This window comes from Schistocerca serialis, chromosome 11 (genome assembly GCF_023864345.2).
Source record: "Schistocerca serialis cubense isolate TAMUIC-IGC-003099 chromosome 11, iqSchSeri2.2, whole genome shotgun sequence".
In the NCBI taxonomy this organism is placed as follows: domain Eukaryota; kingdom Metazoa; phylum Arthropoda; class Insecta; order Orthoptera; family Acrididae; genus Schistocerca; species Schistocerca serialis.
In genome coordinates, this window is record NC_064648.1 from 30,360,386 (window position 1) to 30,373,470 (window position 13,085).

Genomic DNA, 13,085 nt, shown 5'->3' on the forward strand with positions numbered 1-13,085 from the left:
CTGATAGTTCGGTAATTTTCACATCTGTCAACACCTGCTTTCTTTGGGATTGGAATTATTATATTCTACTTGAAGTCTGAGGGTATTTCGCCTGTCTCATACATCTTGCTCACCAGATGGTAGAGTTTTGTCAGGACTGGCTCTCCCAAGGCCATCAGTAGTTCTAATGGAACGTTGTCTACTTCGGGGGCCTTGTTTCGACTCAGGTCTTTCAGTGCTCTGTCAAACTCTTCACGCAGTATCATATCTCCCATTTCATCTTCATCCACATTCTCTTCAATTTCTGTAATATTGTCCTCAAGTACATCGCCCTTGTATTGACCATCTATATACTCCTTCCACCTTTCTGCTTTACCCTCTTTGGCTAGAACTGGGTTTCCATCTGAGCTCTTAATATTCATACAAGTGGTTGTCTTTTCTCCAAAGGTCTCTTTAATTTTCCTGTAGGCAGTATCTATCTTACCCCTAGTGAGACAAGCCTCTACATCCTTACATTTGTCCTCTAGCCATCCCTGCTTAGCCATTTTGCACTTCCTGTCGATCTCATTTTTGAGACGTTTGTATTCCTTTTTGCCTGCTTCATTAACTACATTTTTATATTTTCTCCTTTCATCAATTAAATTCAATATTTCTTCTGTTACCCAAGGATTTCTATTAGCCCTCGACTTTTTACCTACTTGATCGTCTGCTGCCTTCACTACTTCATCCCTCAGAGCTACCCATTCTTCTTCTACTGTATTTCTTTCCCCCATTCCTGTCAGTTGTTCCCTTATGCTCTTCCTGAAACTCTCTACAAACTCTGGTTCTTTCAGTTTATCCAGGTCCCATCTCCTTAAATTCCCACCTTTTTGCAGTTTCTTCAGTTTCAATCTGCAGTTCATAACCAATAGATTGTGGTCAGAATCCACATCTGCCCCTGGAAATGTCTTACAATTTAAAACCTGGTTCGTAAATCTCTGTCTTACCATTATATAATCTATCTGATACCTTTTAGTATCTCCAGGATTCTTCCACGTATACAACCTTCTTTTATGATTCTTGAACCAAGTGTTAGCTATGATTAAGTTATGCTCTGTGCAAAATTCTACAAGGCAGGTTCTTCTTTCATTTCTTCCCTCCAATCCATACTCACCTACTATGTTTCCTTCTCTCCCTTTTCCTACTGACGAATTCCAGTCAGCGTCAGCGTTGTGAAAAATGTGTACGTCTGCAGGGCGATTACGTCGAGAAGTAACGCCAGTTTCATCGATTTCGGGTGAGTAGTTAATTAGAAAAAAAAATCGGAGACCTTAGAACTTGAATGCACCTCGTACTGCCAGTAAATAAAAGATTCAAACTACTGAAGGCACTAACTACTGATAGGCATAGTCAGCAAATGAACGATTTTGATAGAGAACAAACAATTTATTTACCTGAAAAGGGTTCTAAAGTCATAATATAAATATAGCAGGTCATGACATCCATTCTTACAAATGTACTGTCTCTGATAGACACACGTCCAGATCATCCGCTCTCAAAACTCCGCCATCTCTCTCCCCACATCCACCACTGCTGGCGGCTCACCTCCAACTGCGCAACGTTAAGCACTATTAACATCCAGCTGCCCAACACTACAATGGCAGACAACAATGCCACCCAGCCACGGACTGCACACAGCACAGCCAGTGATTTTCACACAGAGCGGTACGTGGCGTTGGCGTTACCAATATAAGAACCTAAACACCCTGCTTACACTTTAAACTAAGCGTTTTAACAATTTACACAAGCACACCCCCCTCCCCCTAGGAGGATGGAAATGGTACACAATACTAACAATTAAAATTTTAACCTTGCCACTGAATGTGCAACTTGATTTTAAGTTCTAAGAAAAGTCTTACAGTGAAAGGGTGGCAACTTAATATACTAAAATGATCATTTAAATAAAAGCCCATGAAATGCAATCTTATATAAAATGCTACAAGGTTGGCCAAGCAATAGTTAAGATGCTCTACATTACACATGTACCGCCTTACACAGATACCGCCTCTCAAGATCCTAGGCAATAATATCAGTTTCCAAAGATCAAAACATATTTCAGGTATTAGGCCGTTATACACCAAGTAATAAATTCGTTTGGACACCAAATCCGACAAACATCACAGAGGCAACTACTAACGTACGGTAGATTCATAAGGAGATTACCGAACAACCTGAACCGCAGGTTGCTCCAACCCGCCCCTACTCCACAAGGAAAAAACGGACCGCCCAATTTAAAAACAGCCACCTTCCCGCGGGTGGGCAAACGGAGAGGAATGGTGCGACGGCTGGTGACCTCACCAAGAAAACAAGTAGAATTTAACAAGTAAATGAAACAACATATCACCAATCACTTAACTTCTAATAAACTCGAGAAGACCTGGCGCAGCACCCCCAAATCGCTCTCCCGAACCGTCCGCTGCCAGCCACTTCAACGGACGCAGAAAGGCGCGCCGATCTCCCGTCTCACGGCGCCGCAGTTCGCACCGGCCAGACCGATGTCGTGCGTTGACTCCCATTGCTCTCGTGTCGGCCGCGAAGCCACTACCCCTCGCTATACGGCGCGGCCCACTGGACTCACGTGGCGACCTCACATGCGCCGACCCTCAAGGCGGACAAGTCGTCTCGTGTCTCAGTGCGCGACCGACCAACCGATCGATCCGACCGCCAATGAACATTGCCTGAGCAACTGGAGCAGACTGGCGGCCTAACGCGCAGACTCAAACGCAGGAACTCAGCCCCGACTGGGCGACCACTCGCTAAGTTCTCTTACTGGCGGACTGGAAAGACTCTCATTTTGCCGGCTTTAAAGGTTGATCCGAACGACAGACACTAACTGCCTAACAACTCCGGACGAGAGACAGACTAGCACGCTGTGGACGAGAGACTGGCCCAGACTGATCTACTGGTGACTTTTTTTTTTTTTCCTTTATTGTAATTTTAAACACCTATACAGGCGGGCTGTCAGCAGCATAGTACGCTGCTCTTCAGCCTTAAGTGGAACAATAAACATGACAGAGAGGTGATATATACAATACAAAAAACGGCGGGCAAAAAATGGAGATACAAAAAAACAATAAACAAGAAGCTGTTCACGTTGGACGAAAAAAACACTAACACTTGGAGACACGGCGCACAAAACACGGAGAACGGCGACGGCACATGTGAACAGTTGAGTTGTAACTGCACGAAACACAAAACGATGCACACACACTAAACATTTAGGGCGATGATCTCCGGCGCGCGAATGTTCACTGAGCGTGTACGAGTCCGGGGACCTGCCAAGAGAGGAGGTGGAGGAGGAGGAAGGGGAAATGGGAGAGGGGAAAGCAGAGATGCCATGGGCAAAGGAGAGAGGGGGAGGGAGGAAGGGGAAGCCCGGGGGAGAGGGTAGGAGGGAGGGGGGAAAGGAAAGAGAAGGGAAGGGAAAGGGGGGGAGGGAGCGTGCCTAAAGGAAAAGACGCAGGAGGTGGGGGGGAGGACCAAAGTTGATAGGAGGGGTAGATGCAGGGGAGGAGGACATCATCAGGGAGGGGGAGCTGGCGGAAGCCACCTTGGGAGAGGGTAAGGAGGGTTGAGAGATGGAGACCGGGTGGGACATGGGAATACAGGCGCGGCAGTGGGCCGGGGTGGGTGAGGATCGGGGAGATGAGTGGGTGAGGAGGGTCGAGTTTACGGGAGGTGTACAGGATCCGTATCCTTTCAAGGAAAAGGAAGAGGTGGGGGAAGGGGATGAGATCATACAGGATCCGCGTGGGGGAGGGGAGACGGATGCGATAGGCGAGGCGGAGAGCATGGCGTTCAAGAATTTGAAGGGATTTATAAAAGGGAGGGGGGGCGGAGATCCAAGCCGGATAGGGCGGATGAGGGATTTATAGGTGTGGAGGATGGTGGAGGGGTCCAGACCCCACGTACGGCCGGAGAGGAGCTTGAGGAGACTGAGTCGGGAGGGTGCCTTGGCTTGGATTGTCCGGAGGTGGGGAGTCCAGGAGAGGCGATGGTCAAGGGTGACGCCAAGGTACTTAAGGGTGGGAGTGAGGGCGATAGGACGGCCATAGATGGTGATGTAGAAATCAAGGAGGCGGAAGGAAGGGGTGGTTTTGCCTACAATGATCGCCTGGGTTTTGGAGGGATTGACCTTGAGCAACCACTGGTTGCACCAAGCGGTGAACCGGTCAAGATGGGATTAGAGAAGGTGTTGGGAGCGCTGTAGGGTGGGGGCAAGGGAAAGGAAGGCGGTGTCATCGGCAAACTGGAGAAGGTGGACGGGGGCTGACGGTGGCGGCATGTCCGCCGTGTACAAAAGGTACAGAAGGGGGGAGAGGACGGAGCCTTGGGGCGCACCAGCAGAGGGGAAAAAGGTGTAGGAATCTGAGTTATGGACGGTGACATAGAAAGGACGGCGGGAGAGAAAGGAGCCGATCAGACGGACGTAGTTAATGGGAAGGGCGAAGGTTTGGAGCTTGAAAAGGAGACCGGAATGCCATACGCGGTCATAGGCACGTTCGAGGTCCAGGGAGAGGAAGATTGTGGAGCGACGGGAATTAAGCTGTTCGGAAAGGAGATGAGTGAGGTGAAGGAGAAGGTCGTCGGAAGAGAAGGACGGCCGAAAGCCACACTGGGTGACGGGAAGGAGGCGGTGCTGGCGGAGATGCTGGTGGATGCGGTGGGTGAGGATAGATTCCAGGACCTTGCTGAAGACCGAGGTAAGGCTGATGGGGCGGTAGGAGGAGACGGTGAACGGTGGTTTGCCGGGTTTAAGGAACATGAGGATACGGGAGGTTTTCCACAGGTCGGGGTAGTAACCGGTGGACAGGACTACATTGTAGAGCCTGGCAAGGGTGGAGAGGAAAGAGACGGGAGCTTCACGAAGGTGACGGTAGGTGACATGATCGTGACCAGGAGCGGTGTTGCGTTTTGTGCGGAGTGTAGCAATGAGATCCTGTGTAGTGATAGGGGCATTGAGTTCCGTGTGTGCAATGTTGTCCAAGTACTGGAAACCAGGAGCGAGGGGAGGGGAAGAGGTGTCAGTTCGATCGTGGATATCCGGGAAGAGGGAGTAATCGAACTGGGGATCATCGGGGATGGAAAATATATCGGAGAGGTAGGAGGCAAAGTGATTGGCCTTACTAAGGGAGTCAGGGAAATGGTGATCATCATGGAGAAGAGGATAATAGGGGGAGGGTTTAGTTCCGGTAAGGCGATGGAAGGCCGACCAGAACTTGGACGAGTTGATTGGTAGGGTAGCAGTTAAACGGGTGCATGTCTGTCGCCAGTCCCAGCGTTTCTTAGCCGCGAGCAAAAGACGAATGTGTCGCTGGAGTTGCCGGTGGCGTCGTAGTGTGTCCGGGTCACGTGCGGAGGAAGGCACGGTAGAGACGACGGGATTCACGGAGGAGGAGGATGGCCTGTGGGGGTAAGGTAGGACGGTGGGGGTGGATGGCGACAGTAGGGACGTGGGCCTCCACGGCTCCGGACAAGGTCTGCTGGAGAAAGGAGGCGGCATGGGTGACATCGTCAGGGTGGTGGTAGGTGAGAGGGTGGCTATCGACCTGGGTGGAAAGGGTATCCCGGTAGGCATTCCAGTCGGCTCGGGAATAGTCGTGGACATACTTAGGGGGAGGGTCAGTACGAGGGTCAGGGCGAGGGCGACGACCGTCTGAAACGGTGAGGAGGACAGGGAGATGGTCGCTACCAATAGGCTCCAGGACATCCACCGTTATGCGGCCAAGGAGGTTGGGGGAGGAGAGGATAACATCAGGAGTGGAGTTGGATTCGGGACGGGTGTGCTGGGGGATGGGAATGAGGTCACCTTGAGGGAGGAGAGGAACCGATGCCACTGCCGGAACTGGGCGGCAGAACGACTATGGATGTTGAGGTTGGCGGCGATCACGTAGGAGGAGAAGGTACGGTCAATGTGGGAGAGGAAGTCGAAGGGAATAGGGGCGTTAGGGCGGACATAGATGGTGGCGCAGGTAACGGTAAGGCCAGGAAAGAAGAGACTAAGGATCAGGTGTTTGGTGGGGTCGGGAAGGAGAGGTTGGAGCCGAACGGGGATCTGGCGACGGTGCCCAATGGCAACTCCGCCACGCGCAATTGGGAGGGGATTATTGGAGCGGTGGAGGAGGTAGGGCAAAGTGTGGATGGTGTGGTGGGGTTGGAGGAAGGTTTCATTAAGGAGGAAGGCGTCCACGCGGTGGGTGGCAAGGGTATGGAGAAAGAGGTTCTTGTTGGCGGGAAGGGAGCGGATGTTGTTGAAAAGGATACGTTGCTGTCGCGCCATGACAGGGATTTAAACGAGGGTGTCAAGACGGGTGAAGGTGAAATGGGCCTGGTTGTTAGAGTAGGTGGCGTACATTTTGAGGTGGAAAACGGATCGGGCGGCGAGGGAGATCTGTTGGAGGGTGTGTGGGCGCTGAAAAGGATGTACATTCTGCAGGACAATGGTGAGGAATCGGATGATGACCTCACCGGTAGGGGGTGGGCGAAGGGAGTTGCCGGGAGGGGTGGGGGCGTCCAGAGGGCGGAAGGAACGGTGAGTTCAGGAGTGGTAGGAGGGGGTCGGGCCTTACACTTCTGGGAGTAGGTGGGATGAGGGAGGTTACAGGTATTACAGGAGGGGGGGGACTGGAGATTGGGGCACTGCCGTAAAAAGTGGGCTTGCCTACAGTGCGGGCAGGTGGGGGCCTCGCGGCACTCAGATGTTGGGTGCACATTATATCGCAAGCACCTTTGGCAGCGGAGAGATTGAGGAGGGGAACGGGAGGGGTCAACTTTATAACGCTGGTGAGAAAGGAGGGCACCCTCCTTCAGGAGACGGTCTATGGAGGGGGCGTGCTTAGAAAAAACGCCTATAAGGCGGGTGGGGCCGGCTCTACTGGTGACCTCATAGCGCCCCTTAAATGCACGTGAACTGGCAACCTTTCCCCTTTCCCACCAGAGGGAGACACCAAAGCTGCGACTGCCACAGCGGCGCCACCGCCAGAAACGGGGGCGACTGCTTCACACTACGTGCTGCGGCGAGCTCTGCAAAACAGCAATTTTTACCACGGCTCAGCCGGAACGGAACAAAGCGGCGCAGCGGTTAGCAGACTGGTCTCGCATTCGGGAGGACGGCGTTTCCAACCCGCATCTGGCCATCCTTATTTAGATTTCCCGCGATTTCTCTAAATCGCCTCAAGCAAATTCGGGGATGGTTCCTTTGTAAAGTCGCGTCCGACTTCCTTCCCCTCCCTTCGCCAATCCGATGGAGCTGGTGACGTCGCTGTTTGATTCCGTACTCCCACCCAACCAACCGACCAATACCGTATCGCTGTCATATCGGAATGCGCCACAAATCGGGATATCGCGCGACTCGACCAGCCGGCCACACGGAGACCCGCAATGAGGCCACTTTCAGGTACTGATAACGCTATCTCAGGCGAGTGCTCGGCATCTCCGCGTCTTTGACCGTGCTCACTCGACGTATGACACTCCTTATGCCCCTCACATGCTCTACCAGGCCTAGTAACAACATTAAACACTCCTTGTTGGAGAATGTAGCAACCAGCCACAAATACTTCTTGAATATTTTGTTTTGCTGCCATAACCGGTTTCGACCTACCATGCCCATCATCAGGTGGCTAATATTTTTCGTTGCATAGATGTTTTGGTTAACAGCATATGATCTGCTCCACACTGTTCATATTCCCAACACGCATGTTGAACATGGCACATGTGATATACACCTGATGTTTTTCTTTACAATGTAAAGATTATCATTAAGCAAAGATACAAAAATATCCTATAGATCAAGACTGTAAACAGTACGAAGATGATGTATGGTGTCAGTAGCCTGTCTATTTGTTTGTATGTTGGCAGCGCTTTAGACTGCATTAATATTACTGACAGCGGTGTGTGTCCTTTGTAAGAGACTCAGTGAGTGGTCGAACATGCAGTTAGAATTTAATAGTTAGCAGTGATGGATGATGATGATGATGATGTTAGGTTTGTGGGGCGCTCAACTGCGTGGTTATCAGCGCCCGTACAATTATCCAATCCTTGCTCAGTCCAATTTCGCCACTTTCCTGGATGATGATGAAATGATGAGGACAACACAAACACCCAGTCATCGCGAGGCAGGTGAAAATCCCTGACCCCGCCGGGAATCAACAGCAGTGATGGAGGTTGGAAGCAGTGTTAGCGCGAACGGTTCGTCTGGACGTGTGTCTGTGATGGAGATTTAATATTGGTTGGACGTGGATTGTAAAATGTAGCCGGCCGTTGTGGACGAGCGGTTCTAGGCGCTTCAGTCGGGAACCGCGCTGCTGCTACTGTCGCAGGTTCGAATCCAGCCTCGGGCATGGATGTGTGTAATGTCCTTAGGTTAGTTAGGTTTAAGTAGTTCTAAGTCTAGGGGACTGATGATGTTAAGTCCCATAGTGCTCAGAGCCATTTTTTGTAAAATTTAAGTAATGTAATTATTGGCGATTATATAATTTTTGGGACTGAATGTCACATGATTAAGGTAAAAATGTGCTAAATACATTGTTCGTTCTGCATCAAAATCTTTCCTTTGCTGACCGCATGCCTATTAATAGTTAGAGCCTGCAGTAGTTAGAATCTTTTTATTTAGCTGGCTCTAAACTTGCTGTATTTGCTGTAGTTCGTGTCATGAAGATTTACTGTATGGGTTATTGATAGATTTTCTTCTAATTCAGGGCCATTCTTTTGTGTTAATTAATAGCCAGATTGCGTTATCCTTGTATATTGTGGCTCATTAATGAATAGAATAAGTCTGATATATACTTGTGACGGAAAACTCTGTAGGTCGGTGTTCTAACGATAAAGACAAGCTAAGTGACTGTACGTCAGTTTCACTCAGTAGTTTTAGAAGGTTCAGTTGCATTAAGCAATTTAAGTAAAAATGTAGAAGTTCCACCTTCTCAGTTATTTCAGTTTCAGTAAAAATATATTGAGAAGTATCAGTGGGACATGCAGAACGTAACATGTTAATGACAAAAAAATACTAACACTTTAAGGATAAACTTATTATTAAAAGACAGTAGGATGAACAGCAACAGCAAGAAATGCCTGTCACGGAACCTTTAACTTACGCACTGTAGATCAGTCATACGACCAGTAGCGCTGTATACCATGGAATGTTTTCACATGAGCCGCGCGGTTTAAGGCGCCTTGTCACGGCTCGCGCTGCTCCCCCCGTCGGTGGTTCGAGTCCTCCCTTGAGCATGGGTGTGTTGTCCTTAGCGTAAGTTAGTTTAAGTTCGATTACGTAGTGTGTAAGCCTAGGGACCGATGACCTCAGCAGTTTCGTCCCATAGGAACTTACTACAAATTTCCAAACTTTCTTCCCATGAACTGGAAGTCAGGGAGAATTGAATCCTCGGGAAGATCCTACACGTATCATATCGAGAGGCTCTCTGACTGTGCAAGAAAAAGAAGTGTAGCTCTCTATATCCATGTTGGAAGACTGCCTCCAAAGAGATTGACCAACCGTCTGTCCACCTTCTGGCAAAACAAGAAGCTTCGCACCACTTGGCTGACAGAATCTGAAAGAACTGGAAATAACTGACCTCTAGAACAGACAGTCTGTGAGACGCACCCTGAAGGAAGTCCGAGGATTTGACGCGATTGTCTTTCTCCTAGTGGTGAGACGGTTAATGGACTCTGGATACCAACATTATTATGTACTTCTGCCTAATTTTTTGCCCTGGACTAGGGCTGGAGCTTACGTTCGCAGTGGAGATACGCGCATTTTCATGTTTTTTATTCGAACTTGTACTGAAGTCCTGTGATGGAATCAACCCACAGTTTGTGGTGCTAGTCGCCGCCACGGATTTATTTATGCAGTTAACTCTTTGTAATCGGGCCACCATTTTATGGCACAGTTCACATATCGTTCGAGTACCATTTCTAATTTCATGTGCACTACTAGCCATTAAAATTGCTACACCAAGAAGAAATGCAGATGATAAACGCGTGTTCATTGGACAAATATATCATACTACAACTGACATGTGATTACATTTTCACGCAATTTGGGTGCTTAGATCCTGAGAAATCAGTACCCAGAACAACCACCTCTGGCCGTAATGACGGCCTTGATACGCCTGGGCATTGAGTCACAGAGCTACGATAGCGTGTACAGGTACAGCTGCCCATGCAGCTTCAACACGATGCCACAGTTCATCGAGAGTAGTGACTGGCATATTGTGACGAGCCAGTTGCTCGGCCACCATTGACCAGTTGGTGAGAGATCTGGAGAATGTGCTGGCCAGGGCAGAAAGGACCATACAGGACCTGCAACATGCAGTCGTGCATTATCCTGCTGAAATGTACGGTTTCGCAGGGATCGAATGAAGGGTAGAGCCACGGGTCGTAACACATCTGAAATGTAACGTCCACTGTTCCAAATGCCGTCAGTGCGAACAAGATGTGACCGAGACGTGTGACCAATGGCATCCCATACCATCACGCTGGGTGATACGCCAGTATGGCGATGCCGAATACACTCTTCCAATGTGCGTTCACCGCGATGTCGCCAACCACAGATGTCACTATCATGATGGTGTAAACAGAACCTGGACGTTTTGCCATTCGTGCACCCAGGTTCGTCGTTGAGTAGACCATCGCAGGGTCTCCTGTCTGTGATGCAGCCTCAAGGGTAACCGCAGCCACGATCTCCGAGCTGATAGTCGGTGCTGCTGCAAACGTCGTCGAACTGTTCGTGCAGATGGTTGTCGTCTTGCAAACGTCCCCATCTGTTGACTCAGGGATCGAGACGTGGCTGCACGATCCGTTACAGCCATGCGGATAAGATGCTTGTCATCTCGACTGATAGCGATACGAGGCCGTTGGAATCCAGCACGGCGTTCCGTATTACCCTCCTGAACCCACAGATTCCATATTCTACTAACAGTCATTGGATCTCGACCAACGCGAGCAGCAATGTCGCGATACGATAAACCGCAATCGCGATAGGCTACAATCCGACCTTTATCAAAGTCGGAAACGTGATGGTACGCATTTCTCTTCCTTACACGAGGCATCACAACAACGTTTCACAAGGCAACGGGGGTGGGTCATCTGCTGTTTGTGTATGAGAAATCGGTTGGAAACTTTCGTCATGTCAGCACGTTGTAGGTGTCGCCACCGGCGCCAGCCTTGTGAGAATGCTCTGAAAAGCTAATCATTTGCATATCACAGGATCTTCTTCCTGTCGGTTTAATTTCGCGTCTGTAACACGCCATCTTCGTCGTGTACCAATTTTAATGGCCAGTAGTGTATAATGCATGTATCCTTATTTATTGTGATGTACATTAATTTAAAAACCTCTACGATTTGTATGTATTTGGTAAGAATCTTGGTAAGTGTCAGTTGGATTATGATAGAATTCCTATTAAATAAAAATACTTGTTTTGGAATGATAAATGATGGATCGAGTTGGGCCACCCTTTGGCGTGTTTTCCTGAAATTAATTCCGTTCCTTGTTGTGCATGTCGAAGACGAATAACACTGGTCTGCGGTTCCCCAAGGAATTAATGCAGACCCTCTGTTGTTCCTAACCTGCACAAACGACTTGGGAAACAACTTGCGCAGCCCTCCCGCATTGTTTGCGGATAACGCTGTCATACAGCGTCCAGCAAAATCATCTGAAAATCAAAAACAGCTGCAGAATAAACACGATATCTGTATGGTGCGAAAACTGGCAAATGTCTGTCAATAAGGAACTGACAGCTACGAAAAAAAGTCAAATTTTGGTTACACGATAGATCACACAAGTGACGGCTGTCAGTTCAACTAAATACGCAGCAATTACTGTTACGAACAACTTAAATTGTAACGATCGCGTAGATAAAGTTGTGTGGAAGATACACTAAAAAACAAAGACTGCTTTGTCTGAACATTTTCGATATGTAGTTCGCTTGTCAGTTCTCTGCCACAGTGCCGCCTGTGCAGTATCGGCTCCTTAGCAGACAGGACTGACGGAGGTCATCCAGAAGGTGCAAAGAGGGGCAGTTTGTGTTGTACTGTCACGAAATAGGGGAGGAGTGCGGCGGATGTGATATGCGAGTTGCGGTGCAAGTCATTAAAACAGATGCGATTTTCGTTACGGCGTAATCTCTTCACGCAACTTCAGTCAACAGCTTCGCGCCTAAACATGAAAGCATTTTATTCCCGCCGAGCTACATAGGGAGGAACAATCATCGTAATGAAATAAGACAAATCGCAGTTCGTACCGTTAGACAGTGGCACGGCAGAGAAATAGTCTGAAGGTGGTTCGAAAAATCCCCTGCCAGGTACTTTAGCGTGGATTGTTGGGTAATCTGTAAATGTAAGAGGGTAATCCGAAAAGAAAGGTCTCCTATTTTCTTATAACTACGTAGACCTGTTTATTTCTACAATGGTTTACATCAGTTTACAGCTTCCACATTTAGCTATTTTTCGACAGATCACCATTTCTGCCGATGCATTTTTGTAGACGCTGTGGCAGTTTTTGTATGGCCATGTCATACCAGCTCGCCGCCATGCTGTTGAGGGAGTTATGAACCTCTTCTTTCACCCCGTCGTCGGAGCTGAATCGCTTTCCGGCCAAATGTTCTTTTAACCTAGGGAACAGGTGATAGTCGCTGGACGCGAAGTCAGGACTATAGGGTGGGTGGGTGATTATGTTCCACTGTTGCAGCAGAGCAAGAGCTTGCCGAGCGATGTGTGGGCGAGCGCTGTCACGGAGAATGTGTTCGCCCTTGCTCAACATTCCGCTTCTCCAGTTCTGAATTGCCCGTTTGAGTTTTTTTCAGAGTCTCACAGTACGTGTCAGCGTTAATTGTGGTCCCAGCGAGTCAGCTCCGACGACGAGGTCAAAGAAGAGGTTCATAACTTTCTGAACAGCATGGCGGCGAGCTGGTATGACATGGGCATACACAAATTGCCTCAGCGTCTACAAAAATGCATCGACAGAAATGGTGATCGTGTCGAAAAATAGCTAAATGTTCAGGCTGTAAGCTGATGTAAACGACTGTAGAAATAAACAGGTTTACGTACTTATAAAAATATAAGAGACCTTACTT